Below are 6,000 nucleotides of genomic sequence, written 5' to 3' on the forward strand. Positions count from 1 at the left end.
AGATACATTTTGTTTTGGGGAACTGCCCTTTCCCACTCTCTACTGGTGGAGTTCTGGGGATGTTGACTCCATCCCCAGCTGGGAGGTAGTACAGAGCCCAGGCTGCCAAACAGAGCAACTGACTGAGGTAGGGGCGCATCTCCAAATTTGACCAATCAATGCTGAGACTCAGCTTTGAACCTTGAGTTTGAGCTATCTGGGAAGAAGTCTTGCATAGTCCTTTGGGCAGGCATCTTATCTACCATACGAGAGCCCTATAAGAACATGGGAACAACCCTGAGGAAGCAGAGCTGAGAAACAGTTGAGAGAAATTGGGTCCTGGTCACAGCGTCTGAGCCCCTGGATCCAGCTGAGCCTGAAACCATTCCCTCTGAACTTTACAGTTACAAGCCAATATATTTCATTCTTGTTTAAACCAGTTGGGGCTAGGTTGTCTGTCACTTGTACTTGAAAAGTACCTGAATGATACAAATAAAAATAAAAATAGAGCCTGTCCATATCTCACCATCCAGAGGAAACCCCTATGAAGAGTATCATGGTTTTCCTTCGGCATGCTTCCCCTGGCAGGAGCATGCATATATTTATGTATATTTTTCCTAACAAAAATGAGATCATATAATATACACTGTTTTGTAACCTGCTATTTTTCCCTCAACAATGAGCCATGGACACGTTTCCATGTCAACAGTATAGATCTATGGCACTGTCTCCACAGCCTCTGAGAACGCCATTGTCTGGCAGGACCATAATTTATTTAACCATCTCTTGCTGATAGATAATTGGGCAGTTTCTAATTTATCAAGAGAGTGCGGTGAACTTATTTGTAAAATGCATATGTTTGCTCTTGCTGGATTATGTATGACTAAGATTCCATGATTCCCAGAGTTTGAATTCATGAGTGTAAGTTCCTCTGTCTGAGATTTAAGATTCCGTGTCTGTAAGGCAGTATCTGTCTTCCTGGGAAGGCTTCGTGCTTATCAAAAACAAGCAAATCTAGGGCCAGGATGTCCCCATCACAGTTTCTCCCATGAGAGTGCTCCGAGCAATGCAAGTCAGCCGGTGGGGAGGTGGCTGGGGCTCGGGGCTCAGCGGGTTGGGGGTGGTGCTGGCCGTGTATGCCCATCTAAGCTGTCCGCCTCCCTCGCCTCATCCCTCAACTGGGTCTGACTCTCAGTAACTGAGCGGAGAGGTGAGCCTGGGGGGCCAGTGAGCACTGAGAGCCCAGGCAGGGCGTGATGAGCAGAGTAGGCGTCACCTCTGGCCGTCGCGGTGGTAACGGCAGCAGTGCCCAGAGATGAAACACTGAGCCTGCTCCAGCCCTCTACGTGCATTAACTCACTAAAGCCCTCTAAGCACCCCTGACACTGCTATTCTTGTCTCTGTTTCACAGAAGGAAAAACTCAGCCTCAGAGAGGGCAAGTGACTTGTCCAAGGTCACACAGCCAAGATGTGGTAGAGCTCAGGTGTGGCCCAGATCTGTTGACTCCCCAGCCCAATCGTTTCTTATTTTATTGGAGAACGGCTTTAGGCAGGACTGTGGAAGTCCTAAAATCCCGTTTCCCTTCCTAAGTCCTAACACTAAGGAAAACTCCAATCCAGAAAAGTGTTAAGAAGACAACACAAATCTCCCACGTCCCCATGCCCTGGAAGGAACCACTGTGAAGTTTTCAGAAACACACATAGTTCTTACCAAAAAATGATATCACACTACCTATGCTGCTTTATAATCTCTTCTCTTTCAACTCTGTAACACAGTATGAAGTTCCTTCTACAACAGGAAATTTAGATTCATAGCCCGATTTCTAACCGCTGCAGTGGGTGCCACTGTGTGGCTGCAGGGAATGGATTAACTAGTCCCCTGTGTTAGACAAGTGGGTTCCCAATCGTCCTATTATCAACAATGCTACAGTGAACACTTTCCAGCATGCCTAGGTCCCTGTCATCCTGCAGGTCCCAGCTCAAATGCCACCTCCTTAGAGAAGCATCTTTAACTGTTCCATGTCACTCAGGCCCCCTGCCCTGTTCATCTTCATAACATCGCCATGCTCACTTCCTTCATGGCTCTGATGGGGTCTCTGCTTACTTGTCAGAGTGATCGTATAATACCTGTCTCCCCCACAAGGCTGTGTGCTCTGTGACGGGCACAGACTAGCAGGCGCTAGCCCTCAGTGCATGTCCCGGGAGGGCAGGAACGCCTGTGGGGCAGGGGCCCTGTCTGCAGGGCAGGCACCCCTGTTCCAGGGCTTGGAGACACGCTCTGCCTGCCGCCCTGCAGGCCACGCCCCAGAGCCAGTTCAGAGACCCAGAGATCTGCCGTAGAACCCGGGTCCAGTTGTGGGCTGCTTCAAGCTTCCATGCCAGGTGCCTGCCTTCCTGAGGCCCTGGCACACACAGCAGGCACACAGGGCGCCGGAGCCAGGGAGAGCTGGCAGAATGCCCTACCACTTGCTGGCTGTGTGGCCTTGGGTCAGTCATTTCCTCTTTTGAGGGCTTAGTCCCCTCTTCTGTAAAATGGGACCAATACCACGCACCTCACAGGGTTGTTCTGAAGATTCAGGAAGATAATGGATGTGCTTAGCACATAGTAGGTCCTCAGGAATTGGCAGTTCAGGCCCACATGCAGTTAGTTCAGAGGTTAGCTTTGACTCTGCCTCACCCGGATGGCCTCTTTTTACCTTGAATGATCCCTGGCCTCCTCCCCTGGCCTGTCTCTTGGGATGACACACTCCTATCCTTCAACACCTGTTAAATGGCTATATGTTCTGCTCTGACCCCTTGTCACACTCCCAGATGCCTCACCTGCTGCCTATGGCGACAGATACCTGCCTGGCCTTCCAGCCTTAAAAATACAAGAGGCACTGACACATGTCTGAGGAACAAATGGAGGAACCCAGCCCTTTTAGGGGGAACTTTCTGGCCCCCGATCCTCCTACACGGTCAGTGATGCTGGCCTGAGTCAGCCTGTCCGGTTTCTCATCCCATTTCCTGCACCTGAGAGCTCTTTGGCCACGTGGCAAGTAACTTTACTCCCTAAGCCTCACTTTCCTCCTCTGTAAAATGGGGAGAATAATAGAGTCTGTGAGGATTCAATGAGATAGCTACAATGCTTAGCAAGAACCTGGCATTTAGTCCGTGCTCAATAAATATTAACTATTATTGTTATAATGGCTTGCTAGCCTTTTTACTGTGAAATATAATACATACGGAGAAGTACATAAGATGGGAAAGTTTATTGAATGAATTATCATGAAACAAAGAGTTGTGTAACCACCACCTGGGTCAATGAATAGACCGGCCCCTAGGAAACCACTCCTGAAATTCTTACCAATCCTTACAGCTTCTTTTCTCCACAAAGATGATCCATTTTCCACTTTTCTAGTGCTATTATTATTGCTATTATTAATAACAATAAGCAAATAAAAAAAGATAAAAGTGTGGCTACTCTGCCTGAACTGAGCCAGGCTCCCGGACCCCTGGCTACCTCTGTCCTGGGCACGGAGATTCACCATTCGATTTCCCAACTTGGACTCTGGCTGTTCTTTAAATAACTGGCTTGTTAGCAAAATAGCAGCAGTAACACCTCCCTCGCTGCCGCCCAGGCCTCCATCTTTCCTCACCACGCTGACGGCTGCTCCCCCAGCTTGTGCCAAGGAATCCCATTCTCCGTCACTGGGCCACACGTGCCACGCCCTGCCAGCTACGTTGTGTTCCCAGTGGCCACAGGCCTGCCCCTCTGGCTGTGCCTGGCCTGGGGGGCAGAGGTGGGCACTGAATGGCAGCAATTTTCAGGAAAGGCTGGGATGTTGACAGCTGAGCCCTCTCCCCAGGCCCATGTCTCGGTCTTCCCATCAACCTCCCACAGGGTCATCAGAAATTTAGCTGAGATGACGAAGAGGAGGAAGCACTTGGTGAATGCCAGGCACATAGTATAAAATTGCTCAAGAAATGCTCCAAGTTATTCAGGTGGCTCCTGTTACATATCTAGTCCCTGGGGAGGACACGCTGGAACTAGGGCACAACCAGGAGGGTGTGCAAAGGATTAAATCCCACAGACACCCACAGCTCTCAGACTGAGACGTCCTCATCACTTCTTTTCCTGCGGCAGCTTCTCAGCCAAATGCGACTGCTGTCTGCAGTCCCTACAATAAGCCAGGGGACAGATTAGGGGTGCTGGGTTGGGGGCAGATGATTAATAGGGCCGTTTGCATGGTTATTAATAATAAGGCTGGCACCACACAAGAGTGCAGCTCCTTGTTCTTGAAGAAGCACTTCTACTTACATTATCTACAATGAATTTCACGGGTTTTTAAATTATCTCATTACATTTGCATATGATACATATTTACAAGACTTTTCGCTTCTCATAACCATCTCATCAGGGAGGCTGGGCAGCTGTTAGCAGATGAGAGGACAGAGACCAGAGGGGCTGGCTACCCTGCTCAAGGCCTGAGCAGACTGCACGCTTTCTGGGGTGAACAGCGAAAAGGCCATTGGGCTCAGGGGTCCCGAGCACGTCTAGGTGGAGGGAGGTGAGAAAGCCTTCTCTCCTCTCCCTTCTTCCTTCCTTCTACAACTATTTACTGTGTACCCACTATATGCCAGGCACTTGCCAATTGCTGGCTGTCCAGCGGGGAATGACGCAATTACTTCTCACCCTAGGGAGCGGGCAGAGGCCACATGAACAGGCAGACTGTAAACAGCTGTCCCATGTAGTGCTGAGTGGTAGCTGGGTGACCATGGGCAAGCCCCTTAACTCATCTGAGCCTAGATTTGTCACGCCTTTGCGGCCACAGGAGGTACCGGTAGGAGGAGATGCAGGGACACAGGGAGTGCTGGGCGCTGTGCTGGCACTCAGTGGGGTATGTTCTTGGGATCATCGTTGCGGGGAAGATGACAGGACCAGGCTTGGAGTGGAGCATGCGGGGGTGGGCTGAACATCTCAGATGGGTGGTCAGAGAGGCTGCCGGGCCCTGAGCCCCCTGCTGTGTTGAGGTCAGTCCAGGTGGGAACTGGAGGAATGTGGGCAGAAGAGGCTGGAGGGGCAGGAACCACCGGGCTCCCCAAGATTCAGGAACTCTGACGGCCTTGCCTCAGTCCCAGCACAGCGCTCCCCTCCCCTTGCATTCCCATGCCTTCGTTGCCAACTGTTCCAGCCCGTTGGGTGTGGCAAGGGCTGGCCTTTGAGGTGGACAGAGTTGGGCTCGCTTGTGCATCCTCAGGCAAGGGGCTTCCCTTCTTTGAGACTGTAAAACAGAAGCCATTACCATGCCCACCTGTTGGGGTGTTGGGAGGGCTGGATAAGACAAACAGTTAAACTATGAATTGAGCTCAGACATATAAAAGCTCTCACTGAGGTCCCTTCACCAGCACTTTGGCATCACTTGGGGGGAAAGCTGGGCATTTTCCAGCTGTGCGGAGCACAGGTGGGTGGTGAGCAGCCCTGACCAGGCCGGTGGACGCAGTTACTTACCAACCAGGGAGCTACGTGCAGAGGAAAAACAGGAACCAGTTGGGAACCAGCAGGCGTCACCTCAGGAGTGGGCACTGGACCGAGGGCTGGCACACACATCCCTCCAGGCACTCAGAGGAGCTGGCAGCAACCAGTGTGGGACAGGGGCCCTCCAGTGTCGGCAGTGACCAGGGTTGGACCACCAAGCACCTAGCAGAAGGGAAGGCACCAGTACCTGCAGAAATGGGGGAGAATGTTGATTAGGAAGTGCCTGGGATACACTCTCCACTCCGAGGCGCTTGGGCTTGCCCTGGGAACCCTGGGGAGGGAGACACCATGCAGCAATCATAAAAATCGAAGTGTTTGTACAACACTATTTTTTCTAAGCACTTCGGCCTCCCAGCTCATGTGGGCCCACATTGTTTTTCAGAGGTGTATTTGCATATCATGCATATTTACAATGCCTTTCCCACCACCTACAGAATCCCCATAGCAGCTGAATCCCCACAGCAGCCTGGAAGCTGGGTTTCAAAGACTTTGATCCTTTCTGT

The 6,000-nt window shown here is 51.1% G+C and overlaps 1 protein-coding gene across 3 annotated transcripts in view; it reads right to left on the reverse strand.

Moving 5' to 3' along the window:
• The window catches only part of DLGAP4 (DLG associated protein 4), a 126,326-nt gene extending 120,678 nt beyond the window's left edge, over positions 1–5,648 (reverse strand). For all 3 annotated transcript variants that reach the window (XM_054573795.1, XM_054573796.1, XM_054573797.1), the window contains exon 1: positions 5,471–5,648. The gene's annotated coding sequence lies outside the window, so the exon portion shown is untranslated. The remainder of the gene's footprint in view (positions 1–5,470) is intronic.
• Positions 5,649–6,000: the final 352 nt, after the last annotated feature.

The sequence above is a fragment of the Pteronotus mesoamericanus genome, unplaced genomic scaffold (genome assembly GCF_021234165.1).
Source record: "Pteronotus mesoamericanus isolate MK-2021 breed Mesoamerican mustached bat unplaced genomic scaffold, CSHL_Meso_final contig_25, whole genome shotgun sequence".
Lineage (NCBI taxonomy): Eukaryota > Metazoa > Chordata > Mammalia > Chiroptera > Mormoopidae > Pteronotus > Pteronotus mesoamericanus.